The sequence below is a fragment of the Parus major genome, chromosome 1, assembly GCF_001522545.3.
Source record: "Parus major isolate Abel chromosome 1, Parus_major1.1, whole genome shotgun sequence".
Taxonomy (NCBI): Eukaryota; Metazoa; Chordata; class Aves; order Passeriformes; family Paridae; genus Parus; species Parus major.
Genome location: NC_031768.1, coordinates 67,502,893 through 67,521,039, shown reverse-complemented (window position 1 = coordinate 67,521,039; position 18,147 = coordinate 67,502,893). Strand labels below are relative to the sequence as shown.

Sequence of the window (18,147 nt, the reverse complement as noted above, 5' to 3'; positions counted from 1 at the left end):
CGGGCGGAGGCGGGCGGAGAGCGTCCTGCTCGCTGCGGGAGCTGGAGCGGCGCGGGGCCCGGCCGGGCAGGAGGCAGCGGGTGCCGGAGCCAAGCGCCCGGGCTGGCTGCTGAGCGCCCGCCGTGCTCTGCGCTGTGCCGCGCCAGGGCTCGGGTCGGGGAGGCTGAAAACACAGCCACAGGACGCGTCAGGCTGGAAGGGACCACCGGGGGCCATCTGGTCCAAAATCCCTGCTCAAGCAGGGCCATCCCAGAGCACACGGCACAGGATTGCGTCCAAGACAGTTCTTGAGTATCTCCAGTGAGGGAGGCTCCACAACCTCTCTGGGCAATCTGTCCCATTGCATAGCAAATCTGTCATTGCCTAGTAAAGAAGTCCTTCCTCATGTTCAGCTGGAACTTCCTGTGCATCACTTTCTGCCCTTGCGTCGTGTCCTTGTAGTTGGAACCACCGAGAAGAGCTCTGAATACATATCATAGCTCATTCACAGTCTGAATGCAAACCTCATGTGCCTCCACCTCATCTGTGGGAGTGTCTAGGAAATGCAGAGCATACGTTTGTCCTGCGTGGGCACGCAGAAGGGCACTGGACCATCTCTGCTTTAGCAGTTTAATATGCTTTTATAGTACTGTAAAGGAACAGATTTAGGTATTTGTCCTGTTCCTGGACTAAAGTGGTATTTGGCGATCAGAGGCAACCTCACAGGGTGGCACCACCCAGCTTGTGTCATCTCCTGAGGGTGAATGTTGCCTAGCGTTTCTGAAACGTGCAGCTCACAGTTAATACTAGCAGCCTGGTCCTGCAAGGGGAGCCATGCAGTTATAAACCTTTCTAAGGATGTAATTTCACAGTTAATGCAAGACAGCCTGTGTCTTTATTGCCACCAAAAGGGGCAGTCCTACATTCCTCTCTGATCACGGTTATGCCTTCCTGTTTGTTATTTACACTGCAGTAACAGTGATGGTGCCATCTGGCAAGGCAAGCCTTGGATCTGATCTGGTGGAGAGCCAGTTTTGCTCCTCCAAAAAATTAACTGAGTTCAGCTGGACAAAGTTCTCGATTTAGCTGAGTCTGTAGAGCTGCTGCAGGCACCAGGAAGGCAGAGGAGATGCGGAGGCAGGAGCAGCCCATCGAAATCCCCAGTGGATCCGAGCTGTGTTTCTGTGTGCAGCTGCAGAACTGCAGTGAGCCCTTACTGCTGAAACTGCCTTGTGACAGCCCTGAGAGTGTCTCATTGATGATGATCTTGTGATTACATCTGATACTAGTACATTATTTCACTGGAAAATTTTTGCTGTAGCTACTTTAAGGCAGCAGCATGAGGTTGCATCTCACAATAAGGTTCTCAGAAATGCTAACTGACACAAGTGAAAGAGCAGCGATTGAAACTAAAAGCTCAGTATGCCTCTTAAACAATACAGCATGCGTGAATGTGTCGCTCATATATTCACAGATCTTGCTTCCCTCAAAATCATGTGGAGATTCTTATGTCTTTTTGAGAATTTTGGAACCGGGGCCAAAATCGTGATGAATTCATAACAGCTGCAACTCTGGCTTCCCCCTTCTCCAGATTTCTTCGAACTTGCCTACCCATGACATCAATTCCTGCTGGTTTTTCACATACGCAAAAGCATAGATGCTGTGCAGACCTCAGAGTTCAGCATTTCCAGGGGAGCGCAGATGATAAGCAGCCTCATCCCAGCACTTCCATAATATCCCTTCCCATGAGACTATGTACCTCTTACCACATTAGACAACACATTAAGTGCTTTGTCTGAGGATTTTATCCCCCAGCTAGGAAATCGTGACCCAGAGAAGGTTGGTTATTTGGGCGTAATATCTATTTGTCTGGTTGGGGTTTTTTTATCCCCATCCCTTTTTCTAGTAACAATTGAGTCGAGCAGGGCTGCTTCCTAGTGGCAGAGAGTCCTCATGCTACAGCTGACCTCCCTTTTGAAAAGCAGTTGTTCAACACCAGAACAATACCAGTGTCAATCTATTTTGACCACTCTGAGAGAGAGTTTGGTAAGCATGGGTCTCCATGGTTTGCCAAGATATACTGTGACTGTGTCAGCAGGAAGAACGGTGTCTTCAGGTTCCTGGCCAGGCACACTAGGTATGTAGGGTAATTCGTGTTGGAGGGGACCTCAGAAGGTCATCTAGTCCAGCTAGACAATCGGAAGTTCATAAACCTCTTAGTAAGCCATAAGAATGATAACTGTAAGTGTGAAATTTCTTAGTCTTTCCTATTGCTGGTCAAATTTGAGCAAATCTGGCTGGACTGCCGCAAAAAACACTGCTTCCCTGACCTCCTTACTGAAAGTTCCTGATTCCACAGGAGTCCCTGGATTGGAAAACACTAATGTTTCTAAGCCATTTTAATGCAAAATATGATGTTAAAGTCATCTTACAAGCAGTTTAGGCTAAACTTACTGAACCTTGTGTTGGAGCAGCTGAGACTAGTGTGTGTATCTTATTCCACTGACTGCTGCAGTAATTTCAGGCAAAGAGGAGGTAGGAAATTGCTGGGAGGCGAGGTGACACCTTAAGCCACTGAAGCTTATTCTACTCTGAGCATATTCTCATGGCTTACAACTTCTTTGTTTTTTTTTGATAGAAGCTATAAACCTAGCAGTTCTGGATAAGACATGATCTTGGTGGGTGTCAGCGAGTGTGGTTAGGCAGGATCCAGCTGTGTTGCTGGAGGAGAGCATTACTCACAGCCAGACCCCAGAGACTTATCATGGCTCTTTCCAGCAATCTGCAAATCTGCCAGCAGAGCTGATTGTGTGCCCGCTCACTCTGATTTATTCTAGTCAGTTCAATCAGAAGCTGATATAAATTAATGTAACTCTTTTGCCATGAACATTAGATTTGGTTCAGAAGTGTTTCTTCAGCTAGAGTAATTGCAGACACTGTCAGAAAAGTTTAAAGTTGTGCACTCTTAGAGTCTCTGACAGATTAACAAAACTGGTTTCTGAATTGATTTGGTTATCATTACATAAATTCCATTGACTTGAGGGCTGGCACAAGCTTTTAGCACAAAGTAGCAGAGAGCTTAATTTGTAACCTCCTCCCACCCACAAAGTTCTGCAAGGAGAAGGTTGAAATCATGTGAAAAGTCTATGAATTATGAACTGCCCTCTGTTTCTGTCTCCTGTTCCCCTTGCAATTATATTTAACTAGACTACAGGAATTATTGTGCCTTCATAGTAAGTTTTAATGCTCAGATGCAAACATAACTCTTTACCAAAGGTCTTACAGGCTGTATGGAGAAATGCTGTAATAATGAAAAGAGAAAAACAATAGAGAAGCAATAGGGAGAAGAAAGTGCATGTTACATATTCATGGACATTAACCTTCCAAGGGAAGTTATGCACAAATCAGTAAAGGCATCAGTAGACTGTTAATTTTCATACACATATAGTAATTGTTCTTCTGCATAGATATTTTTATGGAATGATATTTACCAGTGTGACACATCCACCAATTTTTCTCCTAGGGAAGAACCTTAGAGTCTGAACCCTGAGAAAGATTTAGTCAAAATCCTTCCCACAAGGCACACATCTCAAAGTGCTGTGAATTGTTAATAGAAAACAGTGTTAGGGAAAGCAGTTGATTTTCAAATGGGATTTCAATTAAGCCAGAAGGTGAGAGGTGGAATAGACAAGGATTTTTTTATTTATCTGGTCAGTGTAGACATCTGTCTTGTAGACTTTTGCCTCTGAATTAAGACTTTGGGGATACAATTCCTGCTTCAACTAAGGTGGATTGTGCCCTGAATGTGCTTAATTTTTTTCCAGTGCTTATAGCAGACTCATCTGATCAACATAAATATAAGTGTTTGCACAGTAGATGTCTAAAGGTAGGTGACAGGAGTCCCACCCAATATGTTGCATTGTTAGAGCCCTAGAGAAGGAAAGCTGTCATGGCAGTTCTGAGTAGATTGATTAAAATGATGAAGAACAGGCCAGTGTCACATTAATGGAAAGCACAGATGGAAGAGAAGACAGATCTTTGAGATGAGTTGAAACAAGCCCACAGTACACTGGAAAAACACCCCACCTGTTCTGCTTTGAGTCTGTGGACAGAAATTAGAAAAATAAACAGGAACTAGGATATTGTGTTTCTTTTATGTGTATGCTTAACATGCAGAAGCATTTTGCTTATGTTGGAGTATTACCTTTTGGGGAAGGAATAATAAAGGAGCTTACAGCAGTCAAAGAGAGAGGAAACTTGGACAGAAACCTCAAAGAAAGTAGTCGTGCCCAAGGAGCTAAATGTCAGCAACTGTTAAGTAAAAACCTGGACCAGGAAAGAAAATTTATTCACACCATCTCAACTTTGTGGCAGACCACTAGATAGTAACAAGTGGCAAAGTTCCCTTAATCTGTCTGCTGGAGTTTACAGAGAAAATCTCTCATGATGTGCTTTTGTTTGGTGGTACAACTCTTTTATGGTAAAGTGTGACATTTAAGCTGTTTTTTAAAGATGTGACATTCTGGAGTTGCACTGTCTGTCCCACTACAGTAAGTTTGAGCCTCACTGCACATTTTCTACCACATTTGCAGAAGGATGGAGGTCTAACCGTGTTCCTTTTAGTTTTGTACTAAGTAGCACAATAGAAAGGATACACTCAGCTGGTGCTTCTGCTGAGCACAAGGCAGGCAGAACTCAGCTGCTCTAGATTTCATCTGGCAGCAAGCTGCCCAGTTTGCCCATATAAAATGACTATCAGCTCCCCACTTAACAATACCTCCAGCACCTGCTTTTGTGCACAAGTTGCAATATCATGTATGATCCATTGGCAAATTTCTTGAAGGGATAGGAGCTAAGTGGAAATGGATAGGTAGTAGGCTTTGATAGTTTGAACCAATTACATCAGTTGAGCCCATTAACTCAGGCACAGCCATTTTAAGTCACGCTGGTATATATTATTCCCATTGCCCCATATGTTTTTCTGACTTAGCAGTGGTGATTTCAAATGAGGGAGCTGGTGGGCAGCTTTTTGCACACACTGTGTAGATGCTCAAACCACTAGAATAAACAAAGCACAGTCTAATACATATTAATGGCTTGCCCAGCATGTTTGATTTCTTAGGCATGTTAGTTGCAGTTCTGCAGTGTGAGACACTAGAAAATGAATTGGTTTTAACAATCCACTCCTGTAAGTGTATTCATCCTGGAGAGAAGATAGCTGCATTTAAAGAGCATTCCTTCCGCAACTGTCTCAAATAGTCCTTTGAATAGTGCTGTGATCAATGGCAACAAGGGTGTTTACACTGGAGAAAGACACACTGAAAATTGGTGTTATGGTGTGTGCCTTAGTATCAAGATTTTGCAGGGCAGGAGGTAAGCCATGTATCTGCATTGAAAGAACAACTTCACAATTTCTGTCATTTATTGGTAACTTCTGAAACCCCCATCACTGAAAACATAAAAAAGTTCTGAGTGGATAAGAGCAATGTAGACAAGATGTAATTACAGATCAAAGCTCCTAATTGAAAAATTTAAAAGAAATGTTTGAAGAGAGCAATAAAGTTAAATATATACTGGTGATCATTGTGAAGAATCTCTTTTCCCTTTCTGGTCCCCTAAAACGATTACTACTGGGAATTTGCAGTGGTTTCCATGCAAACAACTTAATCTGGTTCATATTTTGAGAGTAAAATTGGGAATCTTTTTTTAACTTCAGAATTTGGACCATCACTGAGCAATGTGCATTGTGTTAATGTTGTTCATTTATCCAATAAATGAGAAACATGGTTGTCTCAGTAGATGATCGGTGGCACAAAGAACAGTATCTCATAAAAGAAGAGACATTGGTATCACAGCTTCAGTGAAACATGTCTTAAACTATTATAACATCCCATTCACATTCTCGGGGGGAATATTTACTGCCTACATTTAAACATCTAACTTAGATGCCTAAATTAGGAGGCTTGTCTCCCTAGATGCCTTGCATAGTTGAAGGAGTGAGAGAGGCTCCTCCAGAGAGCAGTTCAGACTGTTAGTTAGGCTTCTGCTCTAAATTATCATCTAGAGGAGCCTCTTCAACTTTGAATGCCTTTCTGTGTTATTCTTTGTATTTTCCTTGGCAACTAAACTGACTTACCTGGTCTCCACCCCTTGTTCTTGCCTTCTACTTTTCATAACACTCTGTCTCTTGGGCTAGTACAGGGGTTGATGTGGTGGTACTGCCAGCTAGGTTGGTGAAATCATCTGAGTTGAAAGGAACCCTGCAAAAGAAGGTGTAACTTTTAACCTAGGTCGTGTCTCTGATTTTCTTAATTGCATGACCTTGTAAATAGGTCTGAGGAAGCGATGAGCTTTAGCAAGGGACAGAAATGCACTCTTGACCCCTTTGCCAAGTGTGCCACCAAGAAAAAGATATGTTTAACTTTAAGTTAAGGAGACTGAGTCATGTATCTAAGCATAATTCTGTTCAAGTACATTATTTTTATACCATTACAATTTCAAAAATGTCATGGAGGTTTATTATGGTTTGCATCACTGTAAGAAATATATATTCTAGACATGTATCTCTGTTATCCATGTAAAAAAGTGGCCATAATTTAAACAGAATTATTTATAGTATTTACAAATGTACCATGAAAAGGTGTGCCAAATTTTATAAGCCTAGAAGCGTGGTGTTCCCACTAGCATAGGGCAGCTGCAGTCAAGTTGGAGTAGCTTAAGAAGTTCCCCACCCATCAGCCAAGGGCTGCTGATGTTTCGTCAGGCATGCTGGATGCAGTGTACCTACCTTCAGTGGTTTACAGTGGAGGCAACTGCTTGTGAACTAGTTGTCTTAAATTCTTTTCAAAATCAATGGAAAAGCCAGTCTTTTAGATAATGCTTTATATGACTGGTAAGAGATACTCAGATGTGAAATATCTACATTTGGGTAGCTGAATCCCACCTCCAGGCTGAGCAGCTGCTCCTTGTACATGGAGAACTGCTGACTACAAGAAGTGAGGTCTGACTGCCCTGTGTGCTGACCTCTAAAACCACCCAGGCTCAGCTGCTAGTATGTCACTAAAGCTTCATTTTCTGATTATTAAAACTCATTCCAGTTCAGACAGACTTGATGCTGGTGGTGTCTACCACCAGGACACTTTTGCAGTCTCTGGCAGTTAAGGTATTTCATGTTGTTACAGAATTAACCATCCTGTTACAAAACAGTATTATTTTAAAACAAGCATGCATTAGGAATGCAAGCCACAAACCCAATGAGGTGAGAGTATTATTAGTAGTTTTTAATAGTTTTGCATGGCATCTTTTGCTGCTTTTTAAAGTTCAGTAGTCATCAGGTGGGCATCTTAATAACCTGTGAAGAGATTGTTTAATTTTATTTATCTGTGACATTCTATAGCTTGACCTACCTAGTCAAGTGCTAAAAGAAAAGTGCTTCTTTTAGCTGAAGTACTCACCTCTTTCTGGTCCTTCTCCATGCAAGAAGAATAAAAACATTCCTAAAGATTGAAATAAGGAAGAAGCTAAAATCCACAAGGAATCACAGCTTTAACTAAACTATAGGTTAAGCTGGAGTTAAACCTGTATATGCTGTTGTCTTCCTGTATACATTTTCTCATTCAAATAATTTTTCATGTCACTTTAAAAGAAGAAAAAAAAAAAAAAGAGGGGAAGTGTTGCATTTAATTTTCATATTTGATGCATTTTTGAATGTAATGAAGCTACAAAATGAGCCTGTTGTGACTTTACCCCAGTAGGCAGCTCAGCCCCACATCGCTGCTCACTTATTCTCTGGCCAGTGAGATGGGAGAATCAGAAAGGTAAAAGTGAGAAAACCCATGGGCTGAGATAAAGACAGTTTAATAGGTAATGCACAAGCCCCACAAGCAAGCAAAGAAAATTAAGGAATTCATTCATAACTTCCCAGAGCCAGGCAGGTGTTCAGCCATCTCACATAAAGCCAGGCTCCATCATGCTTAATGATTACTTGGGAAGATCAGCATTATCACTGAACATCTCCCCTCCTTCCTTCTTCCTCCAGTTTTGTATGCTGAGCATGGCACCACACAGTCTGGGATATCCCTTTGGTCAGCTGGGGTCAGCTGTCCTGGCTGTGTCCCTGCCCAGCTCCACTTGCTGGTGGGGTGGGGTGAGAGGCAGAAAAGGCCTTGATGCTGTGTAAGCCCTGCTTAGCAGTAACCAAAACATCTCCATGTTATTACTGTTTCCAGCACAAATCCAAAACACAGCCCCACACCAGCTACTGTGATGAAAATTAACTTTATCCCAGCCAAAATCAATACAGGAGCCTTAAGTCTTCACATCCTTTTACAGGGTAGAAATACATGTATAATGAGGGTACTTGTGCATAAGACGTAAGATTGAGGTTTCCACAATTACAGGTCACAAAAGAACAAAGGTTATTAAAAGGAGTTGTTCCAAGTGCACAGGAGAATAATATTCTACAGATTTTTCAGGATGGGGAAGATGATCCTTTTGTTACCTTTTATCATTTTTATTCTGGGTTTCTGTTTCGCTCAGATACCAAAAAATTCCCCCTTCTATTGAGACCTTTCTTAGGCGTGTCCCCTCCTTGGGACCTTTCTACCTGATGAAAGCAGTCTCCAGGAGCACTGTTCAGTGCAGTGCTGGCCAATATGGGCAGACAACCTATGTCATTGTTTGCAAGTGTCTGCAAAGTCTGCATCCACACAAGAAAGGGATCAGTTTTCCATCCCAAGGCTCAGTGGTGCGTGCTGATGCACACCCAGGATGCTTAGAGCTACTCCAGACTGCTATGTCCATGCCACACAGCCCTGTAGCCTGGATCTCATATGTATGTAGCCTGTGGTGTCCATCTCTGCCCAGTGCAGAAGCTGCAGGAATAGTGTTGGAAGACAAACATAATGGGAGAGCCAAATATAATGTTCTTGGCCTTACTGCCATTTGGGGGGAATCTCAAGAGTGAATGTATGGGATGTATCTGAAGAGGTCCCCAAGGAGAAAGCTGCAATTCAGCAGAGGGGACAGTTGGGTGCTCAGGCTTCCTCCCATGACCTCAGTGTGGGACATAGTGGTGACATTTCCTAAGTTCCCAGTTTTAGTCCTGTGGTGGGATGATGACAATATAAACACACACATTCATATAGATTAGCTGAGCATCTGTGTTATTGTATGCAGATTTTGGAAACACAAGTGGTTAATACCAAATAACAGAGGCTCCTTACTCTTTCATACATACTGCTGAAATAAAACCACTTACATTCTTACTTAGTAGCTCTACCTGCAACTTGGCAGAGCTTTGGCTGGGTCTTAGATCTAAACATAACATTTTCCTTCCTGAGATAGCCTATACTTCAGTGATATTCTTAGTAGAAATGAAGTGCAAAAGTGAAATAGATTATATTAATTGTTGTCTAGGAGCTTTCTATCCACTGCATAGGAAGCCCTTATTACATTTTTCCTCAGGCCATATGGCATCTAAATATAATGTGCTAAATTACTAATGCACAACAATAAATAACATTATGATTATGTGTTATGGGTGCCACCTCATACGTGCACAACAAGTAATTATAGTTGGAATGAGTAATGGAGATTTGAGTGTTATATTTAGGAATATATTAGAAAGGACACAATTTGTCATTAAGGATGGTAATTGTCTCATCTCACTTTGCAGATTCAGTAAGTAGGTGTCCATACTAAGCCAGTCATCTGTGACTGCATCTGTGATCAGTGGAGAGGAACAGGGACTTCAAAAGATAAATGGTTCCTCCTCTCTTAGACAAATATTTTCAGAGGACTGCGTCTCAGAATCTCACACAAACAGAAAATCTTCAACAACATCTTTCTGGGGAATAAAAGAACATCCAGGAAGACCTGGTCACACATTATAACCTTTCTCAGATGAATCTCCATGTCTTCTCTGTTTCAGTGAATGATCATCCATAGTGAAACTTTTGATGGTGTTTATTTAAGCCTTTTTTTTATGTTTCAGTGATGAAAGTTTCACCATTTCTCTAGGCAGTCTATACCAATGCTTAATTTTCCTTAATCCTGGACTATTGTCTAGTGGTTTGATGTAAATATCCTTTACTGCTATCCCTATTGATTCTTGTTCTAATAGACATAAACAAGTTTATTTCATCCTTTTTCACAAGTATTTTTCACATATTTAAAGATTCCCCTGCCCCCAGTTTTTTCTTCTTGACATCATTTGTGTCTTGACACTTAACTAAAGTACAGTAAAGTAATATTAGTAGGATTTATTTATTTTATTATTATTTAAGCCCTCCCTCCCCTGCCTTTTCACAGCCCCCAATAATCTGAGTGTTGCACAGACTCCGTGATAGCACTGATCTATCTTGCTGCACCCATGGCTGTGACACCCTAATGCTGTTGGTCTCTCAGTCCTGGCTAATACCAAGTAAACACTCCCAGCTCCTTCCTGGTAAATTGGGGAGAGGAGAGGGTTAAGTGTTTGGTTGTTTGACACTTTTTATGGACATTAGCTGGTTCACAGCTTTCCAAGGGATGATGTCCACACTCAAGAGTGACAGTATGGGGGCTTTTTAAGCCAGTGTTCACAAGCCTAGTGAAGTTTTTGACTCATATCTGCCTTTTTCATTTTCACGTGTCATTTTCACTGACCTCCCATGCTTTCTAATTTCTTTACAGTGATGCCTTCATAATTTCCACAAACTGTTCAGCAAGAATCCAGCCATTTTGTTTGAGTGTACTGAAATATGCTTAAGGATCTTGTGAGTTACGCTTCATGCAGAACATTTCACAGAACTATACATTATACCACAAAACTGTTCTTATCATGCTAATTTAAAACATATTTTTCTTTAGATTAGTTCATAAAGAGAGAGGAAGGAAGATATTTAGCTCCAGACAGCACTTGCAATAGAAATCAGTTATTTCTGTACAGCATCTTTCCTTTGAAATATCACTAAATGATTTCCAGAGAGAGGAAGAATGTAATTTAATGATCCCTTGCACAGCTCAAACACCTTTCATCAGAGCATCTCAAAGCATTTCAGACAAGCCTCAAAGCTTGTCTGTTTTTCCCCAACTATTTCAGTTGGCCTAATAAAAGATACTGTCTTCCTACACACATTGTATTGTTTAGCACTCAAAGCATTATCATACTTGTTTTACAGATAACTAAAAGAGGCACAAAGAATCCACATAGTTTTATTTGAGACAGTGAATCTAAGGTGAACTCTGTGGGGTCTGGTTTTCACTGAGTCTCCAGGATGTGCAGAATACATGTTCTCAGATTACAGGCAGACATGTAGAGCGGAGTTTTCATTCCACTTACATCAGTGGCAAAGTTCCCATTGACCTGAGTAAGACTGAAGTCCTAACTAGAGAGTCTAACCATTTTAAGAAAATCTAGCAATGTCGTTCAGCTTCATTTTTGCTTAATTAAGACTGTGTATTCGGGCATACAGCACCAAATGCATCCAAATAAACTGTTGTCTTAAGGAATTAAAGTCTCAAAACAATGATCATTAAGACTTATCATATACTGTCTGTGGAGTATGCACGTTCATCAGAAGCCATATTGAACAGAAATACAAACACTTTAAAATACAGATTACAAAAAGGAGCACAAAGATTGAAAATGCCGTATACAGATGTCTTCTGCTATTAAGGATAGATGAATATGGTCCTGATGAGAGAGAGAGAATGTGTTCATTCTCAGTCCCTGTACTGTCCATTTGTAGACGGGCCTTCTCAAGCTTGATGGGGGTGCTGCCTGGGTGTCTGGTCTTAGTATATTCTTGTTTATTTTCAAGCAAAATGATCACTAAATCCTATTGCTGTGGTGCTAGACTGAGAACAGAAAGCTTTTTCCCATCTGGCATTTGTTATCTTGAGCTGCCTTTCCTCTTTCACAGGTATTTCAGGTCATGGATAAGCTAGAGGAAAAAAGAAAGTTTTCACATCACTATTTCGATTTGAAGGTAAAGAACACCAAGCAGACAAGGTCTGAGAGTAACTTCTAGGTTCACAGAAGCATTTTCATGTCTTTTTGGCAAAATCAAATGCTGGTGTTTCTACACACATCTTGTAGTACAAGGCACTTGCAAATCTTTATATCTGATCATTCTCTCATTGTGTTGGAAAACAATATGTGGGAGTTTCTTTCCATACTAGATCTTCATGGGTAACTTGCTAGTAAACTAATTTTACATGACTCAGATTTAAATAATAAAAAGGCTTAACTCCAGTCTGAGAAGAGTTTATTGTCCACAACTGTAGCCTAGAGACAAACTCCAGCACCTTTGGGACTCGGCTGAGGCAGCAATTAGGCAGCATTTTATTGTGATGCAGTGAGTGCGCAAAAGATGAAGCTGGACTTCTCTCAAGAGCTTAGAAACAAAATTGGCTTCCTGGAGAGAGAACATAAGAAATCTGGCAACCTAAAAATATTTAAAGAGCTTAGGGCTCCCAGGGGAGAATTTCAAGCTATTGAAGTGGAAAAGACTGAGCATTTGCTAAGCTTGAAAAAAAAAAGGGAGGGGGGGTTTACATAAAAAACGACAGAGTGGGTTTTTTTTTTACTGTAGCATTTTTCAAAGGGGAAAATATAATAAACCTGAAATCAATCAGTAACACAGACTTCAATGCAGCGTTCCAAATCAAACAGCCCTGGCTTGAAAACAGGAGTCAAAAGAGATTTTTTTTTTTCATTTCAGAATTATAAGGGATTGAGGCCAAGAAACCATTAAATGAGGTGAAAGGTCTAGGGTAGAGGGCATCTTGAGCAAGTCTAATGAAGTCATGGTTGCTTCAGCAGCCACGTTCCCGAAGGGTTTTGCTGTGTCTGTCACTGTGTCTCTGTTCCTCTGAATCTGGCTCCTTGGCCTCTGTGGTTACGTGCCAGAACGTGCTCCACCAGGCACCCTACAAAGCCCCTTTCTGCAGCCCCAGGACATGTAGCATCCCCGTGTCAAAACGCAGCCGTGCGAAATGGGATTTATCTCACCCGTCGCTTGGTGTGTGTCATGCAGGCGTTCACCTGGGAGCTGGCTATGTCTGACTCCATGTATTATCAGCGGGGAGCAGCAGGAGCTCATGAGGTGCAATTGAGCTCAACTGAGTGTAAATTTCTATCTTATGCCAAAAGTGTCTGTTTCTCTCTGACTTAAAACGGCATCCTAAGGTGACTAACTCCCAAATGGACACCTACAGCTTAAACATCTACATTTGTTCAATGAACTCTACCCACCTCACTGGCATCACCCCCGTGAAGACTGTGTATTCGAGGTTTCTCTGCTGTTTTCAGGCCCTGCCTTCACGCAACATGTATCTAGGACTAAGCTGGAATAGTTTCATTTATGTTCCAACAGGAACTAGAGTGTTTACCTTGTAGGCTCTACTCTTACTTGTCACTATTCCTCTGCATATGCTGACAGCCCCATCTTATATCACCCCTCCAGGCAGGTTTAGGGGCTGAGGAATGGCTAGCAGGAAGGAGGGAGGGATGGGGGTCACCACAGAAGGGAAATGACGAAGGCTGGGGGAGCGAAGGAAGCAATGCAGTGTGAGGAAGTGCCAGGATGCTTGATATGCAGAGTAACAGCAGCTCGATCTGTCTCCTGGGCATCTGCAGGGCAGTGAGTTCACAGTCCTGAGCTCTGCGAGTGTAAGGCAGCTGAAGAACAGATCACTCCATTTCTCCACCTGGGTCCTGGGCTGCACCGCAGGTAGAGGGAGCATGCTGTGTGTTATGCCTCTAACATGAAATGAACTCTGCCACACACATCCTCCCTGCATCTGGTATTACCACCCGGCCTCAGCCATACAGGTCAGCTCATGATTTAATATGTCAGAGGCAAACCTTTTTGTCAAATGACAAAAGAAACCCCAAGAGATGTCTGAAGGATTTCTGCCCCAAGGGCAGAGTCAGACAACTGATCAAAAAGGGAAGTCTTGCTCTGCTCTTCTGTACCTGAGTAAATTTCACCCGCACAAACTTTTGACATCTCTGTTGACTGACAAAGCTGTGCGTAGGCATAACAAGTCAATGAGTTTTAAATAGTCTCCTGAGGATTTACCCATTCAGTGCTGAAGGTAGTCAATTTCTTCTCATAGTCCCAAGGCATTCCTTTCATGTATTTAATGTCATAGGCTTCCCATGCTGTTGTTGTGTTGCTAGTTTGGAGATTTTATTATCTCTGGCTGCAATTTGCAGGGCCAAGTGCAAGTGTGATACCCAGTATCAGAGGGCTTTGTTGAGCCCTCACAGGCTATATATGCTGTAAAGCCATCTTGCTCACCCTGTGCTTGATTATTGGCAAATTGCCCAGAGTTCATCCCTTTTGTTTGTCAGAAATTAGGGTTACGATAAACAGCAGAGAAAAGGACAGCATTATCTTCTCTGAAATGCACCAGCGTAGCAGCCAATTTCTGGACACACCATTCATAAACCAGGAAGCAATGTGCTGGCTGGTGTGCAAATCTAACAGCAAACACAGCGTTCCCTGGAGAGGCCGAGCTGTAACGCACAGAGACAATGTGGGGCAGTTCTGATTGAGCAGAGGACATGTGGATCTCAGTGTGCTGCAGACAGCTGTGGCTCTGCTATGGCAAGGTGCAAGGCCAGATATATATTTGAGGCATTTCCTGCCTCACCGTTGTCTGCTCAGAGCATGATAGACACTTTCTATACATCCAGAAGATCTAGGATAAATGCAGTCACATCTGAAGGAGAGGGGGAATTGGACCCTGTGCCAAGGACCCCATGTTCAGGACCTGTGTGGAAGTGCTCCGTGGTAACTGGCATGTCAGTGATAAGGATCGGTGCACACTGCATGGCACCCCATGATGCTGAGGAGGAGACAGTGCTGAGGATCTGTGCAAATACACCCATCCCAGACCTGACCTGCTTTGTGCTGGAGATCCTGTCACTTTGCTGAAGTGCTGCAGAGGAGAAGGAACATGATGGAGGTGGGGTTCAGCTAAACATGGAAGGCACAGCCTGGACTATGAAGGGAGGTGGGTATACCTTAAATGAGTTTATTGCTGACAGGACAATCTGCAGCCCCAGAATTGGGGCCTTATGGTAGGAATCCAGAGCCATGTGTCCTTCTGCAGTACACCCTTTGTTGCTGGATGAGCATCCACAGACAAACCACATATTGCAGCAAGGCTTGCAAGAAGCAGGTATAATCCGTTGTCGTATTGCTAGGTGACAAGAAAATAAATGCTTTTATGCCTACCAAGATGTGACTAGCTTTGTCAGTTATGTAACCTGCTTGTTCATGTTGTTGTCAGGATAAAAAGACCTTACACAGCTTCTTGGCCTTCAGAAACTCTAAAGATCTGGGCTACATTACATTAATATGATGCATACCTATAGAAGGGTTGGAGCATCCTCAATGAATTCTTCTTGTGGCCATATATTTGCTTTTCTCAGGTTTGCTCTAATCTGCAATATGCAGTGATTAAAAAAGAAGCAGACTCTTACAAGTCTTTTAAATTTACATATTTAATAAACAATTCACCCAAATCCTAGCTTGTTTTATAGTAGAGATGTGAAAGGGGATCAGATGTGTGAAGTACCAGATCAAGGTTAGTTTAAGACACACATCAGACACTTAAGAAACACCAATAGCACTTTGCACCCTTGTTGATCTCACCAAGCTGCACCATCTCAAAGTGTTCTACAAACAAGCACTTGTGCCTCTGCCGAAAGATGATATTAGTATTATTCCCATTATGGATAGGAAAAGTTAAAACAAAAGGGACATGGATTTGTCTCTGGTCAGTGGCAGAGCTGGGAATGGATTCACTTGTCCTGACTTTTAGCTCTAAGCACCGGTATTTTTTCTCAGGTGTTATCTCAGGCAACCGTTCACTGATGAACAGTGGGGCAGGAAGCAGAGTAAAGCCTAATGAGGCCAGTGTTCATCTCAAATTAGATCAATACTAATGGAACCTGAGTAACTGCTTGGAAATTACTACGGATTGACAACTGAGTAATGTGAGGAAGATAAAGACCTGTGCATTTTGGTGAGGAAAGAAGTCCTCAGGGAAAAACTCAAACACCCAAAAACCAGACTAATAGGTGGACTAATAAATAGAGGACTAATTTATGATTTTGTGGTTTTGGTATCTGTTTATCTGCTCTTTGTGGTACAGCTGAGTTTGACACATGTCATTATTTTCCTCGGTTTACAGTTATTTTATTTTGTACTTGGAAATCCCAGCTAATCACAGTGCACTGTTGTTCACCAGGTGTTCTGAACACACAGTTCATGGCCCTGTGACTTCCCTGAGCAGCAGATGCATTAAACCTAGGCAAGGACATGGCAGAGGCAAGGGGACTTGCTTCAAGGTGCAGAATTGAGATGGCACTACATGAAACACAGCCATCAGTGTCTCTGTAGACATTGACTCACTTTCAGAATTATAGGTTCCAGGCTATGGAGTAGAGGGGGAAGAAACCAAGTGAGAGCCCTTCCCAGGCAGAGAAAAGCCCAGATGAAGTCCTTTGAGAGCTGTTCTGCTGAGGAATGCTTTTTTAGCATGTTCACAAGCAACTTCCTTGGAGCATCCCACTCTGCCACTGTTCTCATCCTCTACTATCCCCACTCCTAGGCAGATGCCAATGCTGTCTGGACATGCCTTGTGGAAATGAGCTTCTCTATGTGATGGAGGACTGCATGCTGCCTTTGGAGAAAAAGAGGGCCAGGATTACTGCTCCCAGAAGAACTGAAATAGCTATTTACCCACAGCAAGAAAATGTTATTTTTGGGGCAAAAGGGAGCTGTAATGTTTTCATGTTACAGTAGTTGGCAGCATTTCTCTATAGCCCAAACAGTTCTTTCTTACAGGGATCTTTACTCTTTGCTGTAAGTTTACCAAAGGGAGAGACGTATATGAACAATTCTGTAATTCAAACACAATATACTGACAGTAAGACAGGTTTAAACCCTGGGAGACTATCAGGATGGAGTGAAGGAAGAGTGGGACCCTGAACCAGAAGCCTGAGCTGAAATACTGGTGGCTGTGTGCAGAGAAATGTTGCATGTACGGTGATTTTCAAAGCATAGACTATTTGAAATAAAGTAAAGACATCTCTTGTAGTATTTTCTGGGTTCATCCAGATGTTTCAACTTACTAGATTTGAGTGATGGCATGGGGAAATGTGAACCAAATGAGTTAGCTGAGACAACTGCACTTTGAGGCTGAGGTAGCTGAATGAGCTGATCTAAGACAGGAGGAGCGCTTCATGGAAATGCAGAAGGAAGTTGGGTAGCGACTTGCCTCTCCTACAGAACTGATCATAAGCCAACCAATGACCCTGGTTTTCCTCTCCCATTAACATCTTAAACCTCATTTGCTTCAGGGGAAGGTCAGTGGAGAGGTTGCAGTGGCTTAACCCTGGCAGAACTTGTCTTACTCTGTAGCTTCATCTTACAGGGGCCACACAAACCTGACTCACAAGGAAAGATTTCTCTCTTCAGGGGATGCCAAGGGGCCTCTTGTTCAGCTGGCTGCCAGTGTTTGCCCCTGTTTTGCCTAGTCACTGTGAGCACTCGGTCCTTTTCTGCACAGTTCCCCACACAGCTGCAGCACTGGCACTTCACCAGACACTCTCCCCCAAGCCTGGCACCTACCAAACACACTCTCCCATCAGCAACAAGCCATAAGCAACAAAGACAGACACTTGATTTTGGACGTAATTTTGTTCTTTGAGGAGAGTGTTGCCCATGATGTGTCACTGGTGGCTGATTCAGCCAGGGTATAAGATGCTGTTGTGGCTATAGCCATGGTGCAGCAGGTGATAAATCTAGTGCATGGGTTGCACTCAACACATTTGCAGCTTGGGTGCATAGCTGGATGATAAAACCGTAAACACCTCAGGCCTAAATACCACAGGAAAACCCCACACTTGCATGTGTATCAGATGTGTTTTCCTCATGGCACCATTCTTTAACAGATGGTTTTTAAACCCCTTTTCTCTGTGTTCAAAGGAGCAGAGGAATATTTGCGTCCATCCCATCCTAAAGCACTGGCCTGCTCTGCCCTCATCCCACAGCATTTGGGACGGTTTGTGGGCACTGCAGAAGCTGCGGTGCACAGCCCTCTGACTCCTGGGGCTCAACCCACACCGATGGCAGAAAGGCCAGACTTGCCCTTTCCAGCTCA

The 18,147-nt window shown here is 42.7% G+C and overlaps 1 protein-coding gene across 1 annotated transcript in view; it reads right to left on the bottom strand.

Moving 5' to 3' along the window:
- The window catches only part of KATNAL1 (katanin catalytic subunit A1 like 1), a 59,557-nt gene that overhangs the window by 40,407 nt on the left and 1,003 nt on the right, over nt 1-18,147 (bottom strand). The window contains exon 2 of the mRNA XM_015623549.2: nt 6,116-6,239. The gene's annotated coding sequence lies outside the window, so the exon portion shown is untranslated. The remainder of the gene's footprint in view (nt 1-6,115; nt 6,240-18,147) is intronic.